The sequence below is a fragment of the Choloepus didactylus genome, chromosome X (genome assembly GCF_015220235.1).
Source record: "Choloepus didactylus isolate mChoDid1 chromosome X, mChoDid1.pri, whole genome shotgun sequence".
In the NCBI taxonomy this organism is placed as follows: domain Eukaryota; kingdom Metazoa; phylum Chordata; class Mammalia; order Pilosa; family Megalonychidae; genus Choloepus; species Choloepus didactylus.
This window is the reverse complement of record NC_051334.1, coordinates 66,764,270-66,779,867: the sequence shown is the minus strand read 5'-3', so window position 1 is coordinate 66,779,867 and position 15,598 is coordinate 66,764,270. Positions and strand designations below refer to the sequence as shown.

General features: G+C 37.2%; 1 pseudogene; it reads left to right on the top strand.

Moving 5' to 3' along the window:
• The first annotated feature begins 978 nt into the window (after positions 1-978).
• On the top strand, positions 979-1,434 carry LOC119523756 (annotated as a pseudogene).
• Positions 1,435-15,598: the final 14,164 nt, after the last annotated feature.

Here is a 15,598-nt window from a genome sequence, read left to right as displayed (position 1 = left end):
AAAACTAAATGAAAAATAGGGTGGGAGGGGGGAATGATTTGGGTGTTCTTGATTACTCTTATTTTTCTATTCTTATTTTCACTTTTTCTGGTACAAGGAAAATGTTCAAAAAATAGATTGTGGTGATGAATGCACAACTATATGATGGTACTGTGAACAATTGATTGTACACCTCAGATGATTGTATGGTATGTGAATATATCTCAGGAAAATTTAATTTAAAAAATGTATTGGGTGCAGTTAAGGCAGAGCCGAGTGGGAAAATTATTGTCCTAAATGCCTGTTTTAAAATAGAAGAAATAGAAAAAATTGAGGAATTAACACTTCACCTGGAGGAACTGGAGAAAAAACAGCAAACAAACCCCAAAGCAAACAACAAACAAACCCCAAAGCAAACAGAACAAAGAATTACAGAGATTAGAGCAGAAATAAATGAAATTGAGAACAGGAAAAAAAAATCAACAAAACTGGTAGTTGGTTCTTTGAGAAAATCAATAAAATCAACGGACCCCTAGCTAGGCTAACAAAAAAAAGAGAGACATCAGATGCAAATAAACACAATCAGAAAGGGGAAAGGGGACATAACTACTGATTCTACAGAAATAGTGGGAATAATGAGAGAATCCTTTGAGCAACTCTATGGTAATAAGTGAGACTTAGATGAAGTGGACAACTTCCTAGAAAAGCATGAACAACCAACATTGACTCAAGAAGAAAGAGACAACCTCATCAAACCAATCACAAGTAAAGATATGAAATCAGTCATCAAAAAGTTCAAAAAAAAAAAGAAAAGCACAGGACCAGGTGGCTTCACATGTGAATTCTACCAAGGATTCAAGACAGAACTAGGAGGGTTGTTTGTCAGCTTCAGCAGTGGTGCTGGTGACTCCTGGTAATAAAGCCTCCATCCCGAGGTGGGTGGGCAGGGGTCTGCATGGAACTCTTTTCTCTCAGACTGACCATGGGCAGCAGGAGAGCATGTCAACCCCAGACAGGAGGAGGCTCATGTGGGATTTCAAGCAATTGCGAGAGGACCCACCTGTGGGTGTCAGTGGCACACTATCTGAAAATAACATCATGCAGTGGAATGCAGTTATATTTGGACCAGAAGGGACACCATTTGAAGATGATACTTTTAAACTAGTAATATAATTTTCTGAGAAATATCCAAATAAATCACCAACTGTTAGGCTTATATTGAAAATGTTTCATCCAAATGTGTATGCTGATGGTAGCATGTTTGGCTATCCTTCAGAACAGATGGAGTCCAGCATACAATGTGTCTTTTATCTTAACATCAATTCAGTCTCTATTGGATGAACCAAATCCAAACAGTGCAGCCAATGGCCAGGCAGCACAGCTTTATCAGGAATACAAGTGGGAATATGAAAAAGAGTTTCAGCCATTGTTGAACAAAGCTGGAATGATTCATAATAGGTAACTGGTCTGTTAAACTTTTTCATCACTGCACATAATTTACCTGTCAGTAGAAAGGCTAACAAATTTTAAGTGCCACCAGTATTAAGGATTCTGCAGAAAAAAAGAAAAATCCTTCAGTTTAGACCCTACAAAAGCTTGTATATTTTGAATAATGTACTCTTAGTTGCATGGTGTGAACTAAGTTACTGCTAAATAAATTTGTAATAAATCCTTGTTCTAATATATCCTTTATATTATATTTGCCCATTATGCAAAATACCAGAAATGGATTGGCTTCTATAAAGGGGGTTTATTTGGTTACAGAGTTGCATTCTTAAGGCCATAAAGTGTCCAAGGTAAGAGGGTACCTTCACTGAAGGATGGCCATTGGTGTCTGGAAAACTTCTGTTAGCTCAGAAGGCTTGTGGCTGGTGTCTGCTTGCTCCCAGGTTACATTTCAAAATGGCATTCTCCAAAATGTTGTTCTTGGGGCATTTTATCCTCTCTTATGTCCTCCAAAATGTCACTCTTAGTTGCTCTGAGCTTCTCTCTGGGAACTCTATATGGTTCCAGTAATTTAATTCAGACCCATCCTGAATGGGTGGGGAACCACATCTATGGAAATTATCCAATCAAAGGTCTTTCCCACAGTTGACTGAGTCACATCTCCATGGAAACAATCAATAGGTTCCAACCTAATCAACACTAGTATGTCTTCCCCCACAAGATTGCATCAAAGAACATGGCCTTTTAGGGGACATAATACATACAAAGTGGCACAATCCTGTTATTTTTTTCCTAGTGTATAAAGCTGATGTGGAGTCTTCATGACAGAATATACACATTTCATAAATCTGTACTTTTTTCAAATATTGAATGTCTCATTTTTGAATTCTTTAGATTTTTCAATTGGAGAAAAGCATTTTAAGTTTTTTTGTATATGAGTATTACATGAAAAGCTATTAAAATACACAACTTCAGGGCAAGAATGAGAAAGAATTAGTACCAATACTGCCAAAACTCTTCAAAAAATTGAAGAGAAGGGAAAGCTACCTAACTCATTCTACAAAGCCAACATCACCCTAATACCAAAGTCAGACAAAGATACTACAAAAAAAAGAAAATTATAGACCAATAACTTTAATGAAAATATATGCAAAAATCCTCTACAGAATATTCACAAATTGAATCCAGCAGCACATTAAAATAATTATGCTCAATGACCAGGTGGGATTTATTCCAAGTATGCAAGACTGGTTCAACATGAGTAAATCAAATAATGTAATAGACCACATCAATAATTCAAAGTGAAAGAAACACATGATCATCGTGACTGATGAAGAAAAGGCATTTGACAAAACACAACATCCTTTCTTGTTGAAAATACTTCAAATAATAAGAATAGATGGGAAATTTCTCAATATGATAAAGGCAATATATGAAAAACCCATAGCTAACATCTTACTCAGTGGGGAAATACTGAAAGCTTTTCCTCTAAGATCAGGAACAAAATGGTGATGCCCACTGTCACCATTGTAATTCAACATTCTGCTGAAAATTCTAGCTTAGGAAAGGAAAAGAAATAAAATACATCCAAATTGGAGAGGAAGAAGTAAAACTTACACTGTTTGCAGATGACATGATCCTATATGTAGAAAATTCAGAAAAATCTACAGAAAAGACACTAGAGCTAATCAATGAATACAGCAAAGTGTCAGGCTACAAGATCAACATGCAAAAATCAGTAGTGCTCCTATACACATACTATGAACAACAGGAGGAAGAAATCAAGAAAAGAATTCCATTTACAATAGCAAATCAACTACTCAGGAATAAACTTAACCAAAGCCACAAATGACTTAAGCAGAGAAAACTATAAGAAACCTCTAAAAGAAATCAAACATGACCTTAAAAAATGGAAGAACATACTGTGTTCATGGATTGGAAGACTAGATATACTTAAGATGTCAGTTCTACCTAAGTTAATTTAAAGATTCAATGCAACACCAATTAAAATCCCAACAACTTACTTTGCAGAAATAGAAAAAAAAATAACTAAATACATTTGGAAGGGCAGGATGACCAGAATAGACAAAAATGTATTGAGAAAGAGGAACAAAATGGGAGGTCTCACACAACCTGACTTTAAAGCATATTACAAAACTACAGTGTCTAAAATTGCATGGTATTGGTTTAAAGATGGATATATCAACAAATGGATTGAACTGAATGTTCAGAAATAGACCCTCTCATCTACAGACAATTGATCTTTAATAAGGCTGTCAACCCAAAGCAACTGGGACTGAGCAGCCTCTCCAATAGACAGTGTTTGGAGAGGTAGATATCCATATCAAACGGAATGAAAGAGGATTCTTATTTCACATTTTTTTACAAAAATTAACTCAAAATATATCAAAGACCTAAACATTAGCACAAACACCATAATAATTGTAGAAGAAAAAGTAGGGAAATATGTTAAAGATCCTGTGATAAGAGGTGGTTTCCTAGACCTAACACCCAAAGCTCAAGCAATCAATGAAGAAATAGATAAATGGAATCTCATCAAAATTGAATACCTTTGCACATCAAAGAAAATTGACAGAAAAGTAAAAAGGCAGTCTATGCAATGGGAGACAACATTTGGAAACCAAATATAAGATAAGGGTTTCATATCCAGAATATATAAAGAGATCCTACCACTCGACAAGAGAAAGAAAGACAACCCAATTTAAAAATGGGCAAAAGACATAGATAGGCACATTTCCAAAAAGGAAATACAAAATGGATCAAAAGCATATGAAAAAATGCTCAACTTCACTGGCTATTAGGGAAATGTAAATCAAAACCACATTGAGGTAACATCTCACACATACCAGAATAGCCGTTATCCAAAAAACAGAAAATGACAAGTGCTGGAGAGGATGTGGAGAAAGAGGCACACTTATTCATTGCTGGTGGGAATGTAGAATGGTGAAATCACTCTTGAAGACAGTGTGGCATTTCCTCAGGAAGCTAAGTATAGATCTGCAATATGACTCAGCTATTCCATTGCTAGGTATATACTCAAAGGAACTGGAAGTTAAGACACAAATGGACATATGTAAATCGAAGTTTATTGCAACATTATTCATGACTGCCAAGATATGGAAGCAGCCCAAATGTCCATCCACAGACGAGCAGGTAAGCAAACTGTGGTATATACACATGATGCAATATTATGCAGCTGTAAGACAGAACAAAGACATGGAACATATAATAACATGGATGAACCTTGAGGACATTATGTTGAGTGAAGTTAGCCACAAACAAAAGGACAAATACTGTATGGTCTCACTAATATGAACTAACATTAATGAGCAAATTTTGTGAGTTAAAAGCTGAAAACACAGGCTACCGGGAGATAGAAAGGGGTTAGAGATCAGGCACTTGATCCTGAAGGACTACAGAAATGTTCAGCAGGATTGATTGCATAGATTCAGAAATAGCATAATACCGTGTGATGTAAGTACACTGAACAAAGATGTCTGTGAGTAAAGCTGAAGGAAGTGGGATAGGGGAATGTATGACACCAGAGGTAAAGATAGATGATGAAGACTGGGACTGCATAACTTGGCAAAACTGAAGTGGCCAATGACTGTTACTAAATGTACAAATATAAAAATGTTCTCACATGTGGGAGAACAAACGAATGTCAACCATCCAGAGTGTTGGAAAAGGTATGGTATTTGGGGAAAACACAATTAAAGCAAACTGGAGTCCATGGTCAATAGTAACAATGTAATATGCTTCCATTAAATGTAAAAAAGGCACTATACCAAAGTTAAATGTGTATGAGGGGGATATAGGTGAGGGATAAGGGATTCTTTGGAGTGGTGTTGTTTTCAGTCCTTACTAATATATTGTGTTATATGACACTTTATTTTTCTTTTATATTAACTTTTTATTATTCACCAAAAAAACACATTTTCATAGTAATCAATATGTTCAAGTGCTGACTGTGGTGATAAATGTACAACTATATGATGATACCATGAACAACTGATTGTACACTGTGGATAATTGTATTTTATGAGAATATGTCTCTATAAAATTGTAGGAAAAAATATACAAAGTGGTAAAAGTTCTGGAGAAAACATGGAGAGAGAGATGTACCTTTTTACTGTTGAGGAGGCAGAATGTTGTAGCCTTTCTGGAGGTCACATTGGTTGTTTAACCAGAAGCTAAGTATGTGGGGGCCAGAAGGTCCCGCAACATCATTATGAGGTATGTACTTGGAAGATCTGAGAGCAGAGATATAAATAGACCTTTGCACATTAGTGGTTAATGAGGCAGTATTCATGATTTGCCATGGATTGAGGTGGCCTATGGGTACACTGACTGAGGAAAAGAATGGTGAACTGTGGTGTATGCATACAATGGAATACTGAGCAACTATGAGGATTGAAGTTGTGAGACACCCAACAATGTGAATGGATCCTGTAGAGAGCATTTTGGATAAAGTATGCCAAAAACAAAGGCAAACACTATAATGCCTCACAAATATGGACTAACTGCAATGTGTAAACTCAGAATTGAATCTCAGAGCACAACCTAATGGCAAAATGATTATTGTAATGTTCCCTAGATTGTAAGCTCTTACAGCAGTCAAATCTATTCCTGAATTGTAATGGCTATCTCCAAACTCTGAGATGATGAGCCCTTGGGTTATAACCTGATTGGTCTCTGGAACTTTGGGTATCTGTGTGACACCTGAAACTCAGAGCTAGAGCTTGGCAGATATGAATGTATTAACACATACAGCAACTGTTCAAAAAAGAGCTGAAACAGAGCCCTCAACTCAATTATAGATATGAATGAAAAGGATCTGGTTAAGACTAGGGCAAATCAAGCCAAAGGTTAAAGGTTGAAACTGACTGTTAAAACTTCAACTTCCATGTGAGACCAAGGGAAGAGATGTTTATTTGGTGTACAATCTAAATTTTCTAAACAATATAACTTCTACAGTTTGTTGAAACACCACAATTACATGGAAATTTGAATAGGAAGTGAGATATGGTAGGTCTTTATAGCTTAGAGTGAAATAGCAATACATCCCAAAGTAATTTGGGTGGAGAATAAAAATATATATTTGGTGCCCCCTGAGGAGCTAGGGGATGATGCAGAGCTGTTGGACTTCCTCACCTGGATTGCTCATGTTCTCACAAACATTGGGGACTGACAGCTTGACATGATGAGCCCTCTGTCTTGGGGCTGGCCCCTACGAAGCTTGTTGCTGCAAGGAGAGGCTAAACCTGCTTATAATTGTGACTAAGAGTCTCCCCCTGAGTGTCTCTTTGTTGCTCAGATGTGACCTTCTCTCTCTAACTAAGCCACCTTGGCATGTGATCTCATGGCCCTCCCCATGTGTGACCTGACTCCCAGGAGTGTAAATCTCCCTGCCAATTCAGGATATGACTCCTGGGGATGAATTTGAACCTGACCTTGTGTGATTGAAAACATCTTCTTGACCAAAAGGTGGAGGCAAAATGAAATGAAGAAAAGATTCAGTGGATGAGAGATTTCAAATGGAGTCGAGAGGTCACTCTGGTGGACATTCATATGCACTATATAGATAACACTTTTTTTAGGTTTTAATGTATTAGAATAGCTAGAAGTAAATACCTGAAACTACCAAACTCCAACCCAGTAGCCTTGACTCTTGACGATGATTGTATAACAATGTAGCATACAAGGGGTGACAGTGTGATTGTGAAAACCCGATGGATCGCACTCCCTTTATTCAGTGTATGGATGGAAGAGAAGAAAAATGGGGACAAAAAGTAAATGAAAATTACTGTGGGATCAGAGGGGGGATTATTTGGGTGTTCTTTTTTACTTTTACTTTTTATTCTTATTCTGAGTCTTTTTGGTGTAAGGAAAATGTTCAAAAATAGATTGAGGTGATGAACTCATGATGGTACACAACTACATGGTGGTACTGTGAACAGTTGATTGTACACCATGGATGACTTTTGGTGTGTGAATATATCTCAATAAAACTGAATTTAAAAGAACATATGAGGCAGGGCAAGATGGCATAGTGGTGAGGTCTAGGTTGGAGTTACTCCTCCAGGGCAGTTGCTAGAAAGCCAGGAACTGTGTGGACAGGACACTGCAGAAGAATTTGAGATTGGATAAACTTCATACAACACTCACAAATGTGTGGAACAGCTGAGATCAGTGAAATCTGTAAATTCTCAGGGGCAGGGGGCCCATGTCCATCCCTGCCAGGCACAATCCTGGGGGAGGAGGGGCTGTTGGTGCTGGGAACTAGGAGGGAGAATGAAAGCTGCAATCATAGATAAACTGAGAGCAGACACCAGAAATTCTGGGAGCAGTCAGCCCAGTGGAGAGGAGATAGGGCTAGCAAAACAACAACAACAAAAAAATAGGAAACAAAATAAAAACACAGACTGTTTGGAATCAGGTGAACATAATATGGAGAAGGGCAGGGCTCAAAGAGAATCAGACAAATACACAAATCTAGGGAGGGAGAGCCCTTGTCTGAAAAGCCAGCTTCTCTGCTTTCTCGATTGTTCCCTTAAAAGCCCTGGTCTTTTAGCATTTCAATAGTCCATTAGATCTGCAAGGACTGTAAATAGTCCATATTGGGCCTTTCCTTTTTTTTAATTTTTTCCCTATTTCTAAAATAATTATTCTAAGAAGCCCACTACAGAAAGCCTCAAAGACTTGCAATTTGGGCCCAGGCAAGAGCAGAGTTAAGATAGCTCTGAGAGACAAAGCAATAAGTCTAGTGGCAGAGAAAATTTGCTAAACAGAATAACTTCCCAGCACTTTTGGGAATTCAGATCCCAGGGGTTAGAATGCATTAACAAGCTACAGTCAGCCATGTCCCTGAAAGGGTCAGGGCCACCTGGAGAACTAAAGGCTCCCCACCTCCTTACACTGGTGGGGGAACTGTGGGCTGGCAAGCACCACCTGCTAGACAGCATAGGAGAAGCACAGAGTCTAAAGGACTCACAGGACGGTCTCATTTTCAAGGAAACTCCATATCCTCTTCCTGAGACCTAGGCCTCTCTGGACTGGGAAAACCTGACTGGGGCTAACCATATCTGAGGAGATCACCTCACAAAAGCTACATAGAGGCAGGGCAAGAAACAGAAAAACAAGAGGTGAAAAACTCTGAACAACTAAACAGAATCTAAGTTAAAGATCTAGAATAAGCTGAACTAAACACCAAAGTTTAGAGAACAAAGCCAACCAACAAGAAAATCTAAGGTAAAAGGGTAAAAACAAGCCCAAGAGTAAATTAATCAAGAAATTCAGATGTCTAGACAGCTTCAGATAATGAGCCATACTAGGAAACACAAAAATATGGACCAGCCAAAGGAACAAACTAATAGTTCAACTGAGATACAGGAGTTTAAGCAATTATTGCTAAATCAAGTCAATGAGCTGAAGAAAGAACTAATTGGAGATGTTCAAACAAAGGTAAATGAATTCAAAAATCAAGTTAAAGAACTAAGGGAAGACATAGCAAAAGAGATGAAGGACATAAGAAGGATACTGGATGACCATAAGGAAAAAGGCATAAACTTGAAAAAACAAATGACAGAACTTATGGGAATGAAGGGAATAATGGAGGAGATGAAAAAGGCAATGGAGGAATACAACAGTAGATTTGAACAGGCAGAAGAAAGGATCAGTGAATTGGAAGACCAGATATCTGAATTCAAATACATGAAAGAACATGGTGAAAAGATGGAAAAATATGAGCAGGGTCTTTGGGAGCTAAGTGACAACACAAAATGCACAAACATACAAGTTATGGGTGTCCCTTAGGGAGAAGAGAGGGAGAAGGGACAGAAAGAATAATAGAAGAAATAATCACTGAAAATTTCCCAACTCTTATGAAAGAAAATTCAAGATTCAAGGAGTACACTGCACCCCAAACAGAATAGACCCCAATAGACATACTCCAATACACTTACTGATCAGATTCTAAAATGTCAAAGACAAAGACAGAATTCTGAAAGCTGCAAGAGAAAAGCAATCCAACACATATGTGGGGAGCTCGATAACACTATGTACAGATTTATCCACAGAAACCATGGAGGCCATAACACAGTGGTATGAAATATTTAAGATACCGAAATAGAAGAACTGCCAACAAAGAATGCTATATCCAGCAAAACTGTCCTTCAAAAATGAGGGAGAGATTAAAATATTTCCAGAAAAACAGTCACTGAGAGAGTTTGTGAATATGAGAGTGGCACTACAAGAAATATTAAAGGAAGTGGTACAGGCTGAAAGGAAAAGACAGGAGAAAGAGGTTTGGAGAAGAGTGTAGAAATGAAGATTATCAGGAAGGGTAAAAAGAGAGAGAAGAAAAAATAAGATGTGACATAAAAATCCAAAAGACAAAATGATAGAAGAAAGTACTGCCTTTACAGTAATAATACTAAATGTTAATGGATTAAATTCCCCCAGTAAAAAGACACAGACTGGCAGAGTGGATTAAAAAACAGGACCCATCTATATGCTGTGTACCAGAAACTCACCTTAGCAACAGGACAAAAATAGGCTGAAAGTGAAAGGTTGGAGAAAGATATTTCATGCAAACAGCAACCAGAAAAAAGTGGGAGTAGCTATATTGATATCAGACAAAGTAAACTTCAAAAGTAAAACAGTTAAAAGAGACAAAGAAGGAGACTATATATTAATAAAAGAGTCAATTCATCAAAAAATAACAACCATAAATATTTATGCACCAAGCCAGAGTGCCACAAAATTCATGAGGCAGACACTGAGAACACTGAAAGGAGAATTAGATAACTGTACAATAATAGTGGGGACTTCAATACACTGCTCCCATCAATGGATAGAACATCTAGACAGAGGATCAACAAGGAAACAGAGATGTTGAATTGTATGATAAATGAACTAGACTTGACATTTATAGAACACTACACTCCACAACAGCAGGATACACATTGTTCTCGAGTGCTCATGGTACATTTTCTAGGATAGACCACATGCTGGGTCAAAAGCAGGACTCTAAAAATTTAAAAATATTGGTATTATAAAAAACAGTATCTTGGGTCATAATGGAATGAAGTTGGAAATAAATATCAGGCAGAAGATTGTAAATTTCACAAATGGAGATTTACAACACACTCTTAGAAAACCACTGGGTAAAGGAAGAAATTTCAAGAGAAGTTAGTAAATACCTCGAGGCAAATGACAATGCAAACACAACATATCAAAACTTATGGGATGCAGCAAAGGCGGTGATGAGAGGGAAATTTATTGCCTTAAATGCATATATTAAAAGAGAAGAGAGAGGAAAAATTGAAAAATTAACTGTCTACCTGGAGGAACTAGAGAAAGAACATCAAATAAACCCCAAAGCAAACAGAAGGAAAGAAATAATAAAGATCACAGCAGAAATGAATGAAACTGAGAATAGGAGAACAATAGAGAGAATCAAGAAAATCAGAGGCTGGTTCTTTGAGAAAATCAACAAAGTTGATGGACACCTAGCTAGGCTAACAGAAAAAAAGAGTGGATGCAAATAAATGCAATCACAAATGGGAAAGTAAGCATAACTACTGACCCTGCAGAGATAAAGGAGATAATGAGAAGACATTATGAGCAACTATATGCTAATACACTGGACAACTTACATGAAATGGACAACTTCCTAGAAAAGCATAAATAACCAACATTGACCCAAGAAGAAATAGAGGACCTCAACAAAATAATCACAAGCAAAGTGATTGTCATCCATCAATAAGCTCCCAAAAAAGAAAAGCCCATGACCAGATGGCTTCACATGTGAATTCTACCAAGCATTCAAGAAAGATTTAATACAAATTCTGCTCAAACTCTTCAAAAAAACTGAAGAGCAGGGAAAGCTACCCAACTCATTCTATGAAGCTGACATCACACTAATAACAAAAGCAGACAAAGATACTTCAAAAAATGAAAATTATAGACCAATCACCTTAATGAATATAGATGCAAAAATCCTCAACAAAATACCGGCAAATCAAATCCAGCAGGACATTAAAAGAGCTATGCACCATGACAAAGTGGGGTTTATTCCAGTTATGCAAGGCTGGTTCAACATAAGAAAATCAATTAATGTAATACACCACATCAATAATCAAAGGAAAGAACCACATGATAATCACGATCGGTGCAGAAAAAGCAATTGACAAAATTCAACATCCTTTCTTGATGAAAACACTTCAAAGCATAGGAGTAGAAGGGAATTTTCTCAATATTATAAAGGCAATATAGGGGAAACCCTCAGCTAACATCGTACTCAATGGGGAGAGACCAAAAGCTTTCCCTCTAAGATCAGGACAGGGATGCCCACTGTCATCATTGTTATTCAACATTGTGCTGGAAGTTCTGTCTAGAGCAATCTGGCAAGAAAAAGAAATAAAAAGCAACCAAATTGGAGAGAAAGAAGTAAAACTTTCAGTTTGCCAATGACATGATTCTATAGGTAGAAAATGCAGAAAAATCTACAGCAAAGCTATTAGAGCCAATCAATGAACACAGCAAAGTGGCAGGCTACAAGATCAACATGCAACAATTGGTAGTGTTCTTATACACAAGTAATGTGCAACAAGAAGAAATGAAAAAAATTCCATTTACAATAGCAACCAAAATAATGAAGTATTTAGGAATAAATGTAACAAAGACCACAAAAAATCTTTACAAAGAAAATTACAAGAAACTGCTAAAAGAAATCAAACAGGACCTAAAAAAATGGAAGAACGTACCGTGTTCATGGATTGGAAGACTAAATATAATTAAGATACCAACTCTACCTTAACTGATTTATAGGTGCAATGCAATATGAATTAAAATCACAACTTACTTTTCCAAAATAGAAAAATGAATAACCAAATTTAATTGGAAGGGCAAGGTGCCATGAATAGCCAGAAATATCTTGAGAAAGAGGAATGGAGTGGGAGGTCTCACACTACCTGACTTTGAAGCATATTACAAAGCTACAGTGCTCACAACAGCATGATACTGGCATAAGGACAGAGATACTGACCAATGGAATTGAATTGAGTGTCCGGAAATAGACTCTCAGATCTATGGACTATTCATCTTTGATAAGGCAGTCAAGCCAAAGCAACTGGGACAGAGCAGCCTCTTCAATAAATGGTGTTTAGAAAACTGGATATCCATTTCCAAAAGAATGAAAGAGGACTACTACCTCACACTTTATACAAAAATTAACTCTAAGTGGATCAAAGACCTAAACATAAGTGCTAAGACCATAAAACCCTTAGAAGAAAATGTAGGGACCTATTAAAGATCTTGTGATAGGAAGTGGTTTCCTAGACCTTACACCCAAAGTGTGAGAAACCAAAGAACAAATAGACAAAAGGGATCTTCTCAAAATCAAACACTTTTGTACATCAAAGGACTTTGTTAGAAAAGTAAAAAGGTGGCCTACATGATGGGAGACAATATTTGGAAACCACATATCAGATAAGGGTTTAATATATAAAGCAATCCTACAACTCAACAACAGAGAGACAAACAACCCAATTAAATATGGGCAAAAGACATGGACAGACACTTATCCAAAGAGGAAATACAAATTTCTCAAAAACATATGAAAAAGTGCTCAACTTCACTGGCTGTTAGGGAAATGCAAATCAAAACCACAATGAGATATCATCTCACACATACCAGAATAGCCATAATCCAAAAAACAGAAAACGACAAGTGCAGGAGAGGATATGGAGAAAGACGCACACTTATTCATTGCTGATGAGAATGTAGAACAGTGGAACCACTCTGGAAGACAGAGTGGAAGTTCCTCAGGAAGCTAAGTATAGATTTGCTTTAAGACCCAGCTATTCCATTGCTAGGTATATGTTCAAAGGAACTGAAAGCTAAGACAGACATTTGCAAACTGATGTTTATTGCAACATTATTCATGATTGCCAAGAGATAGAAGCAGCCCAAATGTCCATCAATGGAGGAGTGGATAAACAATCTGTGGTATATAAACATAATGGAACATTATGCAACTAAAAGACAGAACAAAGACATGGAACATATAATAACATGGATGAACCTTGAAGATATTATGTTGAGTGAAGTTAGCCAGAAACAAAAGTACAAATACTGTATGGACTCACTAATATGAAATAACACTAATGAGAAAACTTTGAGAGTTAAAGCTGATAACACAGTCTACCAGAAGATAGAAAGAGGGTAGAGATCAGGCATTTGATGCTGCAGGACTACAGAAATGTTCAGCAGGATTGATTGTATAGATCCAGAAATAGACAGCATAATACTGTGTAATGGTAGCACAATAATGTAAGTACCTGGAACAAAAATGTCTGTGAGTAAAGCTGAAAGAGGTGGAATAGGGGAATGAATGACACCAGAGGTAAAGATAGATGATGAAGAATGGGCCTGTATAACTTGGCAAAAACTGGAGTGGCCAATGACTGTTGCTAAATGTGCAAATATACAAATGTTCTCACATGTGGGAGAAAAAGGGACGGTACTTGGGAAAAAACATAATCAAAGCAAACTGGAGTCTATGGTCCACAGTAGCATTGTAATATGCTTCCATTAAATGTAACAAAGGCAATATACCAAGCTAAATGTGTATGAGAGGGGGATATAAGGGAGGGATAAGGGATTCTTGGCAGTGGTGTTGTTTTCTGTCCTTACTACTATATTGTATTGTATGACATTTTTGTTTTTCTTTTTATTACTTTTTTATTATTCACAAAAAAATCTGTTTAATAATAATCAATATGTTCAAGTGCTGACTGTGGTGATAAATGTACAACTATGTGATGATGCCATGAACAACTGATTGTACACTGTGGATGGTTGTGTGTTTTGTGAATATATCTCTATAAGATTGTAGGAAAAAATATAAATAGATGTAAAAGTGCTGGAGAAAACATGGAAGAGGGATGTACCTATTTACTGTTGATGAGGAGGCAGAAGGGTGTAGCCATTCTGGAGGTCACTGTGTTGGCTCCAATAGAAGCTAAGTATGTGGGGCCATAAGGTCCTACAACCTCATTATGGTTTATGTATTTGGAAGATCCAAGAGCAGAGACATGAATGGACATTTGCGCATTGTTATATATGGAGGCAGTATTCATGATTTGCAATGGGTGGCGGTGGCCTAAGGGTACACTGAGGAAAAGAATGGTAAACTGTGGTGTATGCATACAATGGAATATTGAGCAACTATGAGAAGGAGTGAAGCTGTGAGACTGGCAATGAGCTGAATGGATCCTCTAGACAGCATGTTGAGTGAAGTACTCCAGAAACAAAGGCAAACACTATAATGCCTCACCAATATAGACTAACTACAGTGTGTAAACTCAGAATTGAATCTTATAGCACTGCCTAAAAGGAAAATGATTACTGTAATTGTCCCTAGATTGTAAGCTCTTACAGCATTCAAATCTATTCCTGAATTGTAATGGCTATCTCCAAACTCAGAGACTTTGATCCCTTAGTGTATAACCTGATTGGTCTCTGGAACATTGGGTATATTTGTTACACTTGAAACTCAGAGCTAGAGTTTGGCAAATATGAATATCAGTATTAACACATAGAGAAACCTTTTAAAAAAAAGCCAAAATAGAGCCCAGACTTCAAGTAGGGACACGAATAAAGCAGATCTGGTTAAGACTGGAGGAAACCAGGCCAAAGGATAAAGGTAGAAACTGACTGTTAAAACTTCAACTTTCATGTGAGACAAAGGGAAGAGATGTTTATTTGTTGTAAGATCTATATTTTCTAAGCAATATAACTTCTACAGTCAGCTTGTTCAAACAGTGCAATTACATGGAACTTTGAATAAGTGAGATATGGTAGATCTGTATAGATTAGAATGAAATAGCCACATATCCTAAAGTAATCTGGGTGGAGAATAAAAATACATATACAGGGACCCCTGGAAGAGCTGGGGGAGGATGCAGAGGTGTTGGACTTCCTCACCTGGATTGTTGCTGATATTCTCACAAATATTGGGGACTGACAGCTTGTTGGGCTGAGCCCTCTCTCTTGGGGCTAGCCCCTACAAAGCTTGTTGCTGCAAGGAGAGGCTAAACCTGCTTATAACTGTGCTAAGGTTCTCCCCGAGTGCCTCTTTGTTGCT